Below are 19,605 nucleotides of genomic sequence, written 5' to 3' on the forward strand. Positions count from 1 at the left end.
GTGTCATTTTCACTGACATGAAATGAAAATTCCCAAGGCGGTTTCTATATTTTATCTAAGACTTCCTTTTCCTCATTTAAAGCTGAATGATTTCCTTCTATGGTTTTATCAATGGGCCAGAAAAGCTGATAAGATTGCTTCCTTCCTCTGTTAGATATGTTTGGACTTTTGCCATCCCACTTTGAAAAGTAATACATTTGCTCTCCTGTCCTGTGTAGCAGCAACGAGTGGGAGGCAACTAGTTTCATTCATAAAATGTAGCTAGAAGATTGATGTAAGTGACAGAAAAATAAACTAAGAGGTTTAGATTTGAGCTATTCAGGGTCTCAGCCATTGCACCTCCAATAACCTACGGCTATAAGATCACGAGTACTATGAAGCAAATCTCTCTTTCTCAAAGAACTGCCTGATTATGAACGACTGTGAACTCCCTTCACCAGGAAGGTAGTAAGGGTCCCAAACTCTCCTCCAGCCTTTCCTTTATTGTTTCACTCTTCTCTCCTCTCCCCCCACCCATTACACACTTTTTATATAGAGCTCTATTCTTATCAGTTCTTTGCACACCACAGTGAAGTAGGTGCAAGGGAGATGAACACATGACCTCATTTAATCCTGCACTGTACCTCTCCTGTGAACAAGAGTTACTAGGGCTGCAGCCAAAAGTTATTCTGCACTTGTTCTGTGGGGAAGATCTTTCCCTTCCTTCTTCATCCCCATAGCTGGAAGAACAATTTTGGACTTAACAGAATCTTCAGTATTTATCCTACATGCTCTTGCATCCCATATTGGACTTCAGCCAACATGCAAGTGAGTGCAGCAGTTACAGGGAGCTTGATACAGCTCTTGTATATAAATGTTAAGAGGCGTGAATCATTGAAGTTATCTATTTCCTGAACACAAGCATGAAGGCAGCAGCTGTTTTTACAAGATAAACAATATCACATCCTCCTGGGCGTGAAGGAAAGAACCAGTCCTGAATTGCTATATATTGCTTTAACTAAAAAGGACTCCCACCAATTGGTATAAATAAAGTTCCCATAGCATTTCTGTGTCAGTTTGAGCCATATTTAATTTGTGGGACAGTCTTCTGATACAATTTTCCTCAGTTTTGTTATGATGTAGCATTCTCATTTCCTTGTCTAAAAAAACACTTTCTGCAGTGCTTAATGGAATCTAAATTTTATGTTTCCACCCCAGAAATGGATGTATTTCACTGAGAGGTGATAAGATCTCTCTTCAAACTAGCAGGACACAGTCCATGATTGCATCATAGGTCATCAGCGTGGAATGATACAATGGGGCTTTTACACTACCTCTCTCCCTTGTTTGGATCTCTCAGCTTCAGCTGCGGCAGCATCAGTTGGTTCTGCAACCATTAGGTGGTTCTGGCTACCCACACCAAGACGGATGTGTCCAACCTTGCAGTCACTTTGTGCAGCCTGCTATGCACCGTCTTCAGGATGAAATAACCTGGGTTCTTCCATCTGCAAGGTCCCTGTCCAGCCCATCCTACATTCCTCTTGCTATCTTCTCTCTTATTTTCCTTTAAGTTCTTGTAATTGCTTGTACTCCCACTCTCCAGCCTCCCTGTTCTCACCATTTCCCAGTCCTCTGCTCTTCTTTTCCCCTCCCCAGATCCTTGACTTCCCTTCACGTCCACCTCGACCCATCTAAATTCTTTCCTTAGCTTCATTCAGATTAAAGCACAGTGTATGAAGAGCACTTCAGATGCCTTCCTTATGAGGCAGTACTAGAACCAACATTATATCCTTTGCAGTTACTTTACTCTTCCGATTTCCAGGCTGAATGATGTCCTCAAAGGCAGGCAGTTAGAAAAGTCAGTGGGACTCAGAGTCTGCTGCTGCTGCAGGGCTGGGAACACCTGAGTCATGCTGGGTGTCAAGGCTTACTTAAAGGGCTGAACTTTGTCTCCTGTGTTACAGCAAGGAACAGCCTCAAATGCTCCAGCAGGCTGTATATACCCTATGGGCCAAAGGCCTACCATCCCTGCTCCAACAAATATCAAGATACTGCAAAGCTCTGGGCATATCTTTGATTCTCCTAGAAAACCTGTGACACGCTTCCTGCCCAAAAAACTATTGTGGGAAAGGTGGCATAGGCTGACTATGCCCATGTCTTATTACATAAGAAATTCCTTTCATGCTTTTTCTTAAGGACAGTATCTGCATGATAATTGGCCTATATAGGAAATGAATTAGGCTACTTTGCAACAAAAATGTGGCCACTATATACCTACTAAGTACTTTTTTATAGTTGTTCCTTTAAATTCTCAAATTCCGTAAAAGCCTAAACCAATAAATTCTATGCTTCCAAGCTTCAAAAAAATAAAGTGCCATCCATTTAACTGCTGAGCACGGCAATTGCAAGAATATGGAACAAATTAAATTCCTAAATTATGATTTGGTTAAGTTGAATATGGCTTGGAAAAACTGTGCTTCTAGTGAAAACCAACCTCTTGAGGAAATTTAAGAGGTGAGGTCATAATGTGGGCTGCTTACTGCCAGAAGAAAACAATGTCATCCCACGCTGAACTGCTGATTGACCTGGCAGGAATTTGAATATTTGGGGTATTAAAAGTATTATTCTTCAAAAGATTTTAGTTTTCAAATACACTTAAAGCTGAATTTTAACTTTAAAAACTGAACTTTATACCTTTACCACAATAAAAGCAATATAATYAGGGTGAGAGAAACAGCGCACTAAGAAATCTTGCAAAGTAATTGGTTTTAATTTTTCATGACATAGAAATATGTGGTCTAGTGGTCTGAGTACAGTAGCAAGAGCCAGGAACTTCATATTTCCAATCCTGTCTGGATCTCCCAATGGCCTTAAGAAAGCTCTTCCAACCTATCCACCTTAGTTTTCCAGAGGGGAGAAAGTTCAGTAAGAAGCAATGGCAATCATCTAATCTTTACTACAAAGGAAGAGATCTATATCTTTCAAATGGGATGGAGAAATTTCCCCAAATTGGACCATTTAGGAATAATAATAAAAGAATATAAAATAAAATTTTGGCTTCAAAAATTTGCTTCTCTTGTGGATAGTGACAAAACTCCCTTTTCCACAGAAGTTGGACCTTTGTAGAAAAGGCCAACAAAATGCAGTAGGGATAAAAACACACAGGAACAGAACAATGTTCTATAGGAACATTATTAGTCTAAAAAAAAAAAATAATTTCCTAGATAATCAAATCCTTTTCTTTGGAGCTAGTTTCTAGAAATTTATAGAAGAAATATAAATTTCTTTATTATGATAATTATTATGATCTGCTATTTATAGATAGCTTGTCATTTTCTATTAGAACTGGAAAGACATCCTTTAAAGAAAGCAACAGACTTCCATGCCTGAAGCTAAACACTTCATTGGGTTTCTGGTTGTTTAGACTTTATAATTTTATCTAGAAAGTTGTTTGCTCTTGCTTTTACATTTGGCAACAGAAATATAAGATAACATACAGCAAATATATAGATTACAGAAGATGAATGAACATCAGGGCRTGTCTGAAATTGATTTTTGATCTTAGAAGCAGAGCATCAGGAGACCGTTTGCTTTTCTCCTCTGGGTTACAAAGTTGTCAGTGTATGTTACATTTCCACAACAATTCTAAAACTATGCACAATCCCACCAGCCAGCACTTCTGAGAAAGATTATGTAGCATATGTAACTCTATATTGTGTCTGATCATCTACCACTGAACATATATGTTTCTTGAAAGGCATTGATACTAGGCATCAGAAACAATCTTCACATGAGTCACAGCTGTGCCAAGATAGTGGAAGAAGAATGCAGGTAGCAGCTGGACAAATGCAAATTTATATACTTTCAAAAACATATGTTTAGAAAGTTAACTTGATACTGCTGCTTAATGTATATATTCTGCCTTATTAATTAAATCAAACATTAAATAAAAACCATGAGATTGACTCTGCTCTTATGAAGTCAACTAGAATTCTGACACTGTACTGTAAGGGAATGGGAGCAGGCTCCTAGTGAAAGCTTTGAAGCTAAAGAAACTTAGCTCAAAAGCAAGTTAATTTTGATTCTCTGAACAGTGTCTTCTTTCCTCACAATAGATTCTCATTCATCCTGTTGTTTTTTCATGAAACTCATGATATGCCTCGCCTCAAACAGCCTATCTCAGATTATAAATAGCTCCTAGATAACCTTATGTCATTTGCCTCTCTTTGCTAAAGACTTCTTGGATAATTTAGTTCTTTTCCAGAACTTAACTGTATACTCTGACCATTCTCCTCATTTCTGAAAGCCCTGCTTAGAGCTGAAAGCTACAGAAGACCCACACAGTTCCAAATGAACTGGACAGGTTGTTTTTCCAGCCACATGTTGGCTAGGAATGTATGGTATTCCCAGCCTCAGAAGCATAAATGTAAAAGCTGGAAAACAGAACAACTGTACAAATCAGAAATTGCTTAGAAAATGATTTCCATCTGTAAGCAGCTTGAAAAACTGCATGTTGTGATTTCCCTTGACTTAATAACTCAATGATTCTGCAAGATAATTTACAAACGTTTTCTGCACAATAATTATTGGTCTGTTGTTCGAATATTTCTTTAAGCATTTGCCATTCCAAATGCATATTTTGAATGGTGTTCCCAGAAACTTAGGTCGGCTGATAGGTTTTAGTTCCCAAGTCCTTTGTTGACAAATCAGAGAGAGGAAATTACAGTATGGAAATAGATTTTATAAATGTAGCTTCTTTTTGAAGTATTCTTCCAATTCCAGTCAGTCCTCTGCATAAATTCATCCACATCTTATTGAAATATTTCTGTCCTTTCTTTCAGAATATCCTTTAGAATTTAAAATAAGTCCTTTAAAGTTACACACTCACCCTTCTCCTTTAAATGTATCTCTCATCTTTTCTGTAACAATGCAAACATTTTCAAACAATAACAGATAGAAAGATGTTAGGCTAAGAAGACATTTGTTTGATTTTGTGCATTATTGACCTGTTCTCATCCTGTAACCTGACTGTGAACAGTAGTGTTTTTGTTTTTTTTGCATGAGTCTTACACTAATATTCATTTCCAAGTGTTAGTGAGACAATATTGTTTTAATGCTATTTGAATTGTGATAGGGTCTAGAAACTCCAGCTCTAGACCCAACCTACTGTGATATCTGCTGTACAAAGTCAGTATTAAAAGATAATTTAAAAGACAGAAGCAGTTATTCACTCTGCTAAGGCGTGATTGTCCCCTTCCTTATATTTCCAGTAGACTTCGTACATCAGTTCCTAAACGTTCCAAGTGATTTTGTTTCCAGCACTTCCTCTGGGAGACCATTTCACAATTGAATAGGTCTCACTGTCATAAAGTTGTCCTGCTATTTAGCATAAATCTTCTGTCTCCTTTTTCAATTCTAATGTTTCTGTTTGCATTGCCCAATACCTCTCTTAGAATGGAATCTCTGTTAAAAAGGGCCACAGTGGCGTTTTGATGGTTTGGTTCTTTCACAGTTCATATTTCACACTTTACAGGAAGTAATAAGTTCATCACAATTCTCTTTAGTATATTTTGAAGTTAAATAAACAACTGAACAAAGCCACTGGGACAGTCAGTAACAGAACAGTATCAGCCTGCAATTATATAAGACAGAAAAGCGTCTTCCTCCCAGGCTTAATCTGTAATGTTTTCTTTTTGTACAAGCCTATTCGCCATTGCACTGCTCTCGCTATCATCATTTTTACATCATGTTTTGTTGACCATCCTACAGTCCTTTTTCACTTCAGTTAGCATTTATTTAAGTGAATTTACTTCTGGTTGATAATCTGGGAGAAGACGGTGACAACCTGCATCATTGCCTGTGTTCAGACCAAACCAAAGCCTTCAAGCACACACCTGTGAGGTTAGATTCTTCTTTAGTACAGGGGGAAAAGAGACGTGCTTTTGAACTTGAGTTCCAACATTTCTGGCAAATTTTACATGGTAATTGACAACTGTGAAGTTTTGCGTGTCCAAAGAGAAATTAAAAATGTTTTTAGGCTAGGATTTTTAATTAAATGGTGTAGAGAAAACTAAAACATCCCTTTATTTGTAGGCTGGGCATATAGATACTATAGATGCAAAGCCTAATGATCACACTTTTTTTTAATTATTGTTTTCTAGTTGATACATCTAAACCTCAGCAGATGAGCTCTAGCAGTAGATTATCCTATGAGTCTATATATGTGAATCTATTGGTCACTCCACTGTTCAGGCAGAAGAAATCTTGCTTGCTGTTAGAGTGAAAGCAAAGTGGCTGCCAAACATCTGAGAGAAATTGAACACTACCCACTTCTAATCTGCAGCCTGAGTGGACAGCTAGTTGTTGTCCTCTTCTGTCTAGACTGATGTTGTTCCCCACCCCCACCTCTGTGTAGAAGGGTCAGCCAGCAACCTGCAGGCCAAAAAGAAAATGGTCCAAATGACTAACGCTTTTCATTCAAGTAATCAGAATTCACTTGCACACTCTTTTCTCCCACCTCCATCAAAACATCAGTAACAGGAAAGCATGATTTTAAAGTTGATAGCTATGAAAATAAAATGCCTGCCAGAGGTTCTAAGAAAAAGCATGCCCTGGTTTTAATTTGCATTACGTAGAGGGCCTCTAGAAGTGAAAAAGCATGTGGTGTGCTCGAGGCCCCTTCCAGCTAAAGGACTGGAATGAGAATAAGTTCATTTATGCTCTCATTTTACTTACAATCCTTTTCATGTGAAGGTGTGCTTTTTTAATCTGTTTCATCCTTAACCCTTTTTTTGGGTTTATACCTCTAATAAAAAGCTGTCATCCAAAGAATGCAAGCCACTCTTAAGCTTCCCAAATTATTCTTACATTGAAAAAAGGTAGGTATTACATGCCTTCATTGACAGACTGGTAAAGTGATTTATGGCAATTTATTTTTTAAAAAAAAGATGAGGGAGATGTCTAAGTTTGCATGCCACTACTTTGGTAAGAGCAACTTACAGATAGTTAGAAGCTGATTTTTGAAGGGTTGATCACTCAGAAATTCAACTGAATTTAATTACTAATTTACAACACAAATATGACTAACTATGAAGTTCTACACACATAAGGAGACTGCTGCCTCCATAGTATAGCAGTGTGGCTGTAATGAATTAAATACAATTATTCTGGCAAGCTGGAAAGATTTGGATGTGGTAAATTAACATTAGCCTGAAGTCAGCATAGCATAGTGAATAGGTCAAGATCTCAACAGAGTTGAGCTCTAACGAGACTGGAGTAATGCCATGATAGATCACAATATCAATGGAAGGAACCTGGAGAAACGTAATGTTGATGAGGTCTCATACCTTTAATCAGTTTTGAAAATGTGCATTTTTGTCATTTAAAAACACTAAATCTTCTGAAAAAGAGTTGTTCTTCTACACTTCAATCTCTGTCTTTGTTATTTGTGAGGTGGGAGGGTATCAGCTTGCAAGATGACCCTATTTTTATTACAACAAAGCCTTTAGCATTTAACTATTATAATACTTTTTTGTATCCAGTAGATTAGATATGAGAATTTGTATAGTAACAGCTGTGATTAACCACACAAAATGTCTCTTTTTAGTTCCCATGGCATTATCTCTATTGACTACTGGAATTTTTTTCTTAAAAAAAATGTTAAGAATAGCTGCGAATTCTATTGTACTTTTATTCGTTTTTAATAGCTTAAATGTTCTGATTCATGGGAAGTGCTTTTTGCTTTTAATGACACAGTATCGAACAGGTTTATGTTAAATCCTTAATCATATTCCTCCTGTCTCAGTTTTTGCTCTCAGGTATAAAAACAGAAATGTTCAGAGAACTACAAGCATGGAGAAAGATCAAGGAGACAGTTAAAAAAAATAAAGTACACATAACTGCAATGAAGATTACTGATAAGCACATCACAGTAGATGTAGTAATCATAGACTGATGACCACTCTCTTGAAGTTTGAGTTTAAATTTGACTGAGTATTTGACTGAATACATTGGAGACACAAAGCTTGAAAATACCTTGCAGCTTACTTTTAGTGAAATCATTTTTTTATTACTGTAGAGTCTAGAAGACCTGAGATTGGAATCCAAGTCTTCATAGCTACTATGCACTTAATACACTAGATAATACATTTGACAAATACACAGTTAAACACAGTCTCTGCCCAAGAAAATATAAAATCTAAAAAGTATAGAAGGAAATCTGGAAGAAGGTGGTATTTTTTCCAGTCTACAGGTTTTGAACTAAAACAGAGAGTGACTGCAAGCTTAACCCAAAACATAATGGTTTCTAYGGGCTCTGGCTAGACTTTTGGATTATATCAACATTGTTTCCAAATGTCACTTCAGTAACTGCCAGACTGTACACAGTAAAACACAAGGGGTTTTGGCAAGGTGGTGCAACAGTGARTATTCTGCCAGGCTGCGCTGTGGAATAGGAGGTACAGGCAGCAGGGACACCACTGATCACCATCATGAAAGCCTGCAAGAATATATTGAAGGATTCTGTAAATCTGGGTGTTTTTGGAGACTTCCTTCTGTTTACCAACAGTGYGTTTTTATGACACCCCAAGGGCAATCCAATTTTATGACTGGGTAGATCATCAGGGAATGTGGCCTTAAGGACACTATCATAGGCATTCTTATCCATACAGATGAAGTCTAAATGACTTATTCAATGTCATATTTGAATCTAGATCTAAGCTTCCCATAATTCAGAGATAACCTGTTCCTCTAGTTTGAGTCCTCAAGAAATTAAATGGTTTAGTTCATCCAAACACATGCAAGTTTGGATGCTTCTCTAGGTCTCTTGAGTCTGCAAAAGTAGGGCAAGAAATCTCATAAAAATGTGTGCGACTTCAAGGGAAGTTCCACTCAGGGTGTGGCTGCAGAATTAAACCTCATGAAGTGCTAGTTTTGCTCAGACTACCTTTTCCAGAAACCTCTCTGTTGAGCTGATTCTGGGCATACGCTATTGGGTATGTATGTTTGAGCTATACAGACATCCTCTGAACACCCCAAGGTGGGGTGTATTACATTTTATGGAGGATGAAAAGAAAAACACAGATGGTCTTACTCTCATTTTAGTGGTTTAAGAAGACTGTAATTAATGAACCAAATCCATAGCACAGCCGAATAAAACTAAAAATTCAAGGTTGTCTATACATTCCATCCTTCACTAAACCTGTATGTCAGAGTTGGCTCATACTTTTTATAAAGACAATGGACCCATGATCGTTAGATTTAATTTTGTACTTTCTGGTTTGATTTTAATCACTATTTTTTAAATAAAAATAAATTCTGATAGATATTATAATTTATAGTCTCATTTAGTTCATATTGCTTTTTATAATGTATTCTTAGAAACTTTAAATTGAAATGGTTCTTTATTAATATTGCATTTTCTATTTTGTTTACACCTACAAAATTACTGCTTTGTTGTTTTAAGACTTTTGATAAGTGTGGAACTCTTAATGCTGAATTTTCTCAGAGAATTATTTGCTTTGAGAAAGAAAAACATGTCTAAGGGATTACTTACTTCCTATAATGGTTTCCACTGAATATACCAGGCAGCATCTTTGTCTCAGTGGATGCAGAACACCCCTTACTTCARTGGTGTCAGAACATCATCTACTAACCCAGATGCGGCAGTACATGACTTTGCTGATGTTTTCTCCATGTATAAGAAATACGGCTTCAAAAAAACCCCAAGCACTGTAGTGCAACAAATGTTCATATGATTAAAAAGCGATGCTAAATGGCAATTTCTGAAAGAACACTTCTCAAGGTCTTCCTCTTGCAACAACTTCATCCTGGTAACCTAATCATTTCTGTCTGACTTATGCAGACACTAGGATCTGTTAACACAGACAGAAGTAGTTCCCTTGTGGTTATCCAAAAATAAAGTGAATGGATTTTTTTACTTGTTTTCTCATCACAGATTTGATCCTGCCACTTTACACAAGCTAACTATCTCAGTGATATCAAATAAGAATGCTGACATGAATAGGACTACATGACAGACCCCAGTATCATTTCAATCAGAAAAGTCCCCGTATAGTAGAAAGCAGTTGCAAAAGATGTTTACTGCTTTCAATTTTCAGCAGGGCACATTAGGCCAACATTTTAAAGCTTCAAAATAGATCAAACTGTACAATCTCAGATGAATACAATGTATTTGCTTGAGATTTTAACAAGTAGTATGTAGCCACAAGTCCCCTGAAAAATCAAAGATCAACCTGTTTAGAATGTGCTTTACAAAACAGTCTTCAAAGCTCTGGGTTCTGCAGACTCTAAGTGGCATGTTAAAACACACAATAGGTCAAAAGGAATAATGTGTAACATTTTGACTATTTCAGTCTGTTCTCTCTGTTTGTTTCCTTATTGAACTTGATGTACTGAATATAAATAACAAAATTTGTAATCTTGCAGCTTTTGACAGCTGCAGAAACTGTATGCAATAGCAGTATGAAAACCATGCTAACATTATTGAAAGCTTACCAGCTTCCTTCCATTATTGTTACCACCTCAGTTAAGAAATCATTATAGGAGTGAACAATGCAAAGATATTTTTAAATGGAAACCTGTATCTCATGATCTTGTATTCACCACCACTGTGAGTTAACAGTTCAATAAGATGCTTAGCTTGTCAGTGAAAAAATGAATACTGACTTCCACAAGCTCTGTAAACACTATTTCAAATAATTCTGAGGCCATCCAATTCTTTCTTAAAATGGCATATCAACCTGCCTCTCTCTTTTTTTTTTTTTGATCGGGCCTTTCTTCTTTTATCTCTGGGTCCTGAAGGATATATTATGCATAAATGTGTATAAAATACATTTCTTTGTGTATTACACAAATACTCATTCAATTTCCTCTGAACATGTATTCCACATGCTCAGAACTTTTGTTTTATACTGTCTTTTGACACAGATTTGTTCAAATCCAGACTTCTTAGTCACCTGCTTACTCCTCACATACAGCTCACCTCTTAACTTACCCAAATTATTCTAATCTATTTATTCATTCATTCTACATGCACATATCATGCTCAGCTCTTCTCACCTGCCCCCTGCCAATGCTGCCATCTTTCTCTTCTCTGTCTTTAGCTCGCTGGCCCTGGTCTAGCAGCACGGATACTGCAGGGGATGATGAGGGCACCTCAGTGGGTTTTGTAAGTCTCAAACTCTCCCCCAAGCAGGGACAAGGAAAAGCAGGGCAAGCCTTACCATCCCCTCAACAGAACCAGCCAAGCTCTACATAGCTCTGACTCCTGCTGCAATGAGAGGGAGGGCTTACACTTTTCCACACTGCCACTTTCAGTGGTTCCCATGCAGCAGGAGAGCACTGGCTGCGTACAGGAGTCTCACTACCTACCCTGTGATAAAAGCCTGTTATTCTCCCCTTCTGCTTAACCATCACTGGTTTATACAGTCCAGTTTTTCGCAAAGTATACTCATGAATTTGAGGACTGAAGTTAAAAGTAAACCCATGAGAAGTTAATTTGGGTTATCATTGCTCACAGGGGGCAGAAAAACAATTTTAGATCTGAGCAAAACAACAGTAGCTAGAAGTGCCTTTAAGACCTACAGGAAGCAAACAGGTTAAATCCTGCTTAAATCATCATTTTTGCACTCTAACCTATCTCTATATAGTACTAATCATATTGTCCTGGCAGATAATTGAAAACATTTTTTTTTTTAAACTATTTAAAACTTAAACTCTGAAATAGAACTTTAAAAACCTGGAAGTAGAGCTTCTATAYCTATTGAACTATTCTATAATTGATTGGTTTATGTAATAAAATTTCCACCAGTGAAGGGGCATGTCCTGTTTCAGAACATTCCTGAATTTTACAAGGGTAATGTGATACTCAAAACTAAATCTGGATTTAATTTTGTAATTCCTCATTACTTTTACAATAGCTAAAGCTTCCCAATCTGTAACTTTAAATGGAATAAGGAGATTGAAATACAGATCTAGATCCCAATTTTGTCTGGTGTCCATGATAAATATCAAGAGAAATTAATTTGTCAGTTATTTTGAAAATATTAGCTAGCAACAGATTAACCAGGATATAGTAGTGTGATATTAATTTTGCCATAAATCTAGAAGCTACATCCTTTTAGTATTGGCTCAGATATTTTATTTTTCAAACTGGTTGATTAGACAAATTTGTTATCAGAACTTTATCAGTATATGAGATGATACTAGGATTTCTGGCCTCACAAAACAGACAAAAGAAAAAGGACACCAGAAACAAAATTAAAACTTAAATTAGCACCTTTTACACTTTTAGCATCTGTTATCACTGGAACATAAAATATGACTTTTGACCACCTTAGCAGTTTAGGAAACTATCCTTCATAAGTGAAGGCCCTCAATTCCCAGTGTACACAATAGCTACTGAACACAGTACAGCACTAGGCCCAGCTTTGAACTCTGTAATGGCCATCTCCAAGCAGAGCATGAGAGAGCCCATAATAGAAAGGAGAGGATGAGGGAAGAGCCTGGCAGCAGAGGTGCAATGGACCCTGGAGGGTATACTGTTCATAACAACTCAGCTAATCAACAGTCTAACCTACCTCCTGCTAAGCTGACATTGTGTTTCAGTTGATAATGCAACTTCTCAGAGCCACTGTGTTTCAGAACAAGTTGTACTTGGCAGATTGCCACGGTGCTGAGTGATCCTTCTCCTGCAGGATTCCAGAGCTTCCACAAACACAACAGGTCACTTTCCACTAATGTGACATAAAAGAAAGAGATTGAAAATGTCAGTGTTGACATTGGCTGCCTGCTGAAATCAGTATGCAGAACCAAGCTCTGTTTACAATGCAGATATGTTAAAGTGAAATCACGTAACTCCCTCTAGCCCCATCTGACATCACCCTCTCCCACACGCAGTCATGCTGCCACACTGAAGAGCTGGCTGGAGTCTGAAAAGAATGGTCATATATTAAATCATTTGAATTATTTTTAATGAGTGAACATCTAGCTTTAGGATGATGATGGATGAAAAAGTAATGCTATATTGCCTTGCTCCTAGAGAAAACCTAACTCCATCCCCAGTACTGGAATGAATGGACAAATATGCGGCAACAAGCACTTCAGAAATTTCTCTTGGCCTTTTTTAAAACCAATCTGCACAAATCACCGTTTGGTAAAACATTTGAAGGATTTCTTTTTTCTGTTGTTGTAGGGGTTTTCCCCCTTTAATATATTTAATAAGAGAAAAGTATAGTATTTTGTCTGTAAATTAGTGCTGCATGGATTGTCTTGTGATGTAGGTTCTTGTATAGGAGGAAATAACTCAGTCTTAACTATTTGGTTTAGTAATGTAATTGAAGACACTTGAACCAAGGTTGACCAAACACTTTTTTTTCTTTTCAGATGGGATGAAAAGCTACTATAAATGCAGCTTTCAGATTAGACAAGCAAAATTAATATTTTAAGTAGCGTGAATGTTAAGTATGAATGAGTAGAATAACATATAAGCTGATGACCTGCAAAAATTATTACTTTTTAATATCAGAAAGTGTGATTGCAAAACCACAAAATAGAAGACGAAAATTTGTTAAAATACTTTGGAAAGTAATCCATCGGTATTCCTACCATTATGTTAAATAATATGTTTTAGAAGGGGATATGTCAAAATACACAGGGGATTACTTATTCATATCTAGCAGGCTTACAGCTATCTAGATTCCTCTCCCAAGATCTGCTGTGTTTATACCAAAGAGAGCAGATGCTTCAGAAACAATCAGAAGAACTAGATCAGTTTACACAATTAGAAATATAACCCACAGTACAAAAGAAAAGATTCTGTAAATTTAAATCAAATTTAACATCAGGATGTTTTGCTTCCTAAACAGACTTCTGAAACAACAAAAGAGCAGTCTCAGCAAGCCATTCAGTATAAAATACTGCTGTAAGTATGTCAATGATACTGCAACCATGCATCATCCTATATATCCCATTATTTTTACATTAATGAATAGCTCAATTCTGAAAAGCTGTGGAGACATACAGGAGAGAGAACATCAACAGATCAGCCAGCCAGCTCTTTTGATTTTTAAAAATTCTCGTTTATGTCATGCTTCTGTAGACTAGTTGTGCGGCACCAGCACAAGCTGGCTTGCCACTGACTGCTTATATTGTTTGTTTATTTGTGCCCACTTATGTAAGTACTGGAGCTGGCTGCCTACCAATTTCCATATCTCCATAGATTATCTCCTCTATTTTGATATATTTTCTGAAGCCCTGAGGCGACTGACTATTAAAAGGAAACTAGAGTCTTCTTCTGAATCCTTGCAGTAAATTTAGTAATTTAGTTATTGTCAAAATTTCTCCTACTGGGGAAGAGGGATCCCAAATCAATTAATATTTGATCATTATCATTTTTGTTTTGGAAACAGCAATAGAAACCTGCATCAGCTATTTTTAATGGAATGTTGGTCTTAAATATCGTTTGGCTTTCTTGTGGTCTTAAATATCATTTTAAAAAGGTGTTATTAATTTGTATTCTTTTGAAATTGTACTATGTGCTATTTATTAAGCCTCTTATCATAGCAGTATAAATAAATCTAAAAGAGGATACAATTCTCATCCTATTACGCTTGCAACTCTTTGTCTTGTTTCTGTGAAAAAGTGGCCAGGTACACTGTTTCAATCCAGAAGCTAAATATTATAGTCATGCTCAAAAATGCTCTTAAATCACAGTCATAGTGAGGCTAAAATTTGACTCTTGGTTGCTTTTCTGTTGCTGAGTATTTGAATCTCCTATTATGCTGGTCTGACCTCGTGTGTTTCATAAACATCAAAYATGAGAAACAAAGAGAAAACAGTACCAATGAAGTTCTCCATATATATTCACTTATAATTCCTACTACCACATCAACTTGAGCCWGTTTCCCTGTGGATCTAAGAATGGAAAATTTGAGTAGTGCTGCTTTTCCAAATTCTAGTCTAATCCCTCCCAGTCCAGGAAACCAAAATCTCAGAAAGGCCTTGTCTTTCACAAATACACAAAACCTACCCAAGACACTGAATAATCAATCAGGTGGCTGGCCGGCACTGAGCTACCTGCTATTATGGCTACAGAACCCACTGTGAAAACTGACCGTTGATTCTGCCTCTATTCTTTAACCACTTGTATGCCCAGGTGAGGACCTTCTCTCTTAACCTCTGACAGCTTACCTTCTGTGGGAGCCTTTGGTAGGGGTGAATTTTTGAATGGCTTTTGGAAATAAAAGTAGACTGTATCAATGGGATTTATTCACCTGTTGAGTGACTTCTTTAAAGATTCCAATAGATTTGTGACAAAAGTTGGGTTGATGCTTCCCAAATATATAATATTTATTATGTGCCCACTTACTCCATTCTTATAGTAGTTTCTACTAATTTGCCTGGTACAGGTTTCGATATAATGGGATTAATATCCTTTGCATATCACAAAGACAGACTTCTAAGACAGACTTTCAGTATTTGGCTATAACTAATAGCACATCAGTGAGCAACTGGGATCTTTCAAAAGTCACCAGTGTGCACTTGAATATTAGGTTGCTGCTTAGAGAATTTCCAAAAAGAAAGTAATTTGACCTACTGAAGACTGAGTGCAGGAACTCACTTAGTGTAAGAGAATTCAACAAAAAAATCTTAGAGAAAGCTTAAAGTGAACATGCATAACATAATTACTATATTTTCTATATCTTTAAGTTCTCTATTTTGCTCAGTTGTAATGCATAGTGTTTAATAAAATCCAAGCAGTGTCAAATCGACAGGGTATCTCTAGACCTGCAGACTAAAATATAGCATGGAAATATTCAAGCGTGTTTTAAAGGGTTAGCTCAATGCCAAAATTAGTCTAGCTGGGTGTCAGGGAACTCAATGTTAGGCAATTTCATCAACAAATCACAACCCTACCTTTGTTGAAGATGTGTCAAGTCACCCATCATAACAATAGCTCAGGAATGCTGGGCAATTTAAAAGGAGCTATCATGGGTTTTGATCTAATAATAACATATTAGCACTTAATCAAGATTTTTGAAACTGAAAATTTGCCCACAGGACAATGGAGGGCACTGCAGAAATACCTGTCACCACCTATGCTACACTTGGACTGGAGGTTATAGTGTGTGTTTACACAGCACAATGTTGAACAAAGTAGCTGTATAGCTATTTCGCAAAGGCTTCTGACCTAATGAGCCTGAGCAGGGTGCTCTGCTAATGCAGCTGTACTGCTTCCAGGACCTGGCCTAGCTCTGCACTGCGCAGTACCATGAAAATATCTTGAGACCCTCTACTTACTCAGAGACCAGGCATGGCAAGCATAACAGCCATGCTAACTTCTCAGATCACCTTTCTAATATACACTAAGCCTGGTTTTGATAACAAATAAAAACAGTGTCTTCCTGTAAGGAAATATTGATATGAATCATCCTATTTAAGAAAAGGTGTATTAGAAGAGAATGAATCATTGTTTGTTCTATGCAGTATTCCAGTACAATATAGATACAAGTATTATTCACCCAGATGTGTAGTAACTTCATTAAAGCACTGCTCCTAAGTATGCTAGCCACAAAGACATTCTCCTTCTGGAATTTATAACTACTTTATTCTGTGAACAGATGTTCTATTCTGTACATGCTGATACAAACAAAATCATATTGTAAGCAAAATTGTCAATCTAGTATTATCAGGTGCATGTCTTTTTTTCCCTCCTGGTAGTCTGTCCACACAAAATGAAAGCACCCAATCATATTTCATCTTGGAAACTAAACATTACCAATCCTGGCTAACATTTAGATGGGAGATCATAAAACCCCGAATCACAGCTGATGTAAAACAAAGAATCGTGACTGATTATTCAATAAATATTAGGCCTCAGAAATCACAAGCCTGACTTTATTTAGTCCTACTGTTGCAGCTAAATTGACATGGAAATAAAAAAAAGCACAAAGGATGGACTTCTATACTCTGGAAATAAAATAATTTCAWAGATAACTACTATTTTGCATTTCTAGAAAAGATAGGCAAGAGAATAAAAGCTATCAGGATCATTTCTTTCTTTCTTTCTTTGTGATCTGAATTCATTAGAAATAAATCTATAGATTATTTTCCTTTTCAAAACTGAAAACATCCAGTGTTGACAGCTCAGTAGCAAGCAAAGATACATGCCAGCAAAGTAAAAGAGAAACAAGTAATTCAAGAAAMACATATAACATTTTCTTAACCTAAAACAGTGCTCTTTACAGAATTATAAAAAGTAGTCTATTAAAATGTAATTAAATCCCCAACTGAATTTAGCCTACAGGTTTTCATTATAAACACTGTTTGCACCTGTAATAGGATAAAAGACACATCTAAAGCTAGTAAATTATGTAAAAAGGGAAATGGTCGTTACAGCCCAACAGGATGGAAGAGTGGCAATAGCATATTATTGTAATTAGGGACTTATATCCTTTTCCTGCAAAAATGAAAGTCCAGTTTCCCCTTACAGTAGATTTGTATATTTTATATTTAATATATTATAGACATCCCACATATCAACTTTTCCATTACAATGATTAAATGCAGGATAAATACAGTCTTCAAAGTATCAGTTGCTTCTATCAAATGACAATAAATTACTTATTCAATTCAGTATTAGGCAAACAGTGCTTTGATACAGTTGATGGACTGATGGAAACATAATTGGTAATAAATATTTTTCATTTCAAGAATTTGGAGGGACTGATCCTATCATCATGTTTGAGCTAAACATAGTAACTACATGAATTAAGTTCATTTCATAAGGTGTAAGTCTCAGTAAGTCTATGGTAGATGAGATGGGAGCTCCCTAATGGAAGACATGCATCCCCTCTCGATATTAGGCTTGTTCATACTTGCATAGTGTCTAAAAGAAAATTAAAATCAAACAATCTTGATTAACAGTCTTAGTTACTATTTACATTTGTTCTAGCAAATGCTAGATTTTTATCTGAGTACGGATGGCGGAAAAACTTCCAATAAAGTCTAGTACATTATGCATCATCTATATAGACAGAAAATAAAATTAACCACAATTTCAAAGTAAGTTATATAAGGCTTACGTCCATAAAGCATTAGTAACTGTTTCTGTTTCCTTTATTAGTAGTTACATGACTTCAATTTATAGAAAATTTATAGAAAATTGTTACAAAATACTGGATTTAAGAGTTTTTCCCTTCATCTGAGTTACAGTGTTGACTAAGAAGAGGAATACTCTTCATCCACTTTGAAATGACAGTAACTCATTCAATTGCCTTTACCGAACTGAGGCTATCCCCAGATCACAACATGTTGTGACCAGCAAATCAACCCCACCAGAACTCCTCACTCAGCATCACTCACCGGCACATGGGGATGACTTGTACAGCCAATGCTGTGCAAGACATCTGCTATCAAGCCTGTACAAATACTAAAACACCCTCTATTTCAGTAACACTGTATTTCTATTCTATCTGAGGTTCTTTAACTTGCAAATGGCAGGGCAGGATTTTCCCCTAAAAGTAGCAGCATTAACAACAACAACAACAACAACAACAACAACAACAATTTGCCTTTTGTTCTAATCCATTATAGCCATTAGCAATGCAGGTGTACATTTTTAAGACATTATTACCAACCAATAGTTCTTGAGTTATGTGTGACCTGTGAACAGTTCAAATGTGGCCCCATACCAAACTTATGTCACTGGATTGGCAGCTGGGCTGTTGGTAATTCAAATACTCTGCTACAGGAAGAAGTTAAAAAGTATGGACTACCTGACTGTCTTCAGATTTAGCTGTATACTTGCTCAGCACTGTCCAACAGCATCCAGCAATAGAACCCTTAACAGCTGTTGATATCTTCCCTCCTTCAGCCCCCTGCTCTTTGGAGTATGTTTCTTACAGCTTTATCTGTATGTTATACAGCTAGCAGAAATGGGCCACATGCCGATAAATGTATTACTGCAAAAGAGCTGACTGGGTATAAAAGTCCAGTTTTTAGTTAATCTGTTTCTTTACAAAGGGACTCATTTTTACAAGAAATAAATTGTGTTTCTAGATTCAATTACTCCTACAAACTCTGAATTCTTTTACAACATCACAGAAAGCAGTGAATATCTGAAGTGCACTACTGTTGTGCCATGACTACTGCTGGCTGTACACAAGGCAAAATCTTGAGTCATGAACTCAGCGCCCCTCTGTCATTCTTTTGAAACCTTGATCTTGTGTGTGAGTCAAAAGCTAAGGATTCTCTTAAACAACAAATCTCTAGAATCTGGTTCCTGAGCATCAGCTCATCATCTGTGAACTCCCTGCAAATATTTAAAAAACAAGCCAGAACAGTTGTGTTGACTCAACAGTGCACTGTACCACTTTTTGGTCAGGTAATTTGCACAAGAGGAGTCTCTCTGTCATTAAAGACATTGCAAAAGGGCCAAATTCTTACCCTTTCTGACAGTCCAAAAGAATAGCTCTATTAACTGCGCTAAAATGTAGATAAATTTATTAAATTTTTGGCATTCTTACTTGCTTCTGCTTGTACAGGCAGGGTCTAGCACCCTGTATCCCCTTCAAATGAAATCCTAAACACATGGCAATGCACAAA

The 19,605-nt window shown here is 36.7% G+C and overlaps 1 protein-coding gene across 3 annotated transcripts in view; it reads right to left on the reverse strand.

Moving 5' to 3' along the window:
• Positions 1-19,605, reverse strand: part of NXT2 (nuclear transport factor 2 like export factor 2) — an 84,111-nt gene that overhangs the window by 44,601 nt on the left and 19,905 nt on the right. For all 3 annotated transcript variants that reach the window (XM_026089547.1, XM_026089546.1, XM_026089545.1), the window contains exon 3: positions 12,579-12,734. The gene's annotated coding sequence lies outside the window, so the exon portion shown is untranslated. The remainder of the gene's footprint in view (positions 1-12,578; positions 12,735-19,605) is intronic.

This window comes from Apteryx rowi, unplaced genomic scaffold (genome assembly GCF_003343035.1).
Source record: "Apteryx rowi isolate R43461 unplaced genomic scaffold, aptRow1 scaffold_82, whole genome shotgun sequence".
In the NCBI taxonomy this organism is placed as follows: Eukaryota; Metazoa; Chordata; class Aves; order Apterygiformes; family Apterygidae; genus Apteryx; species Apteryx rowi.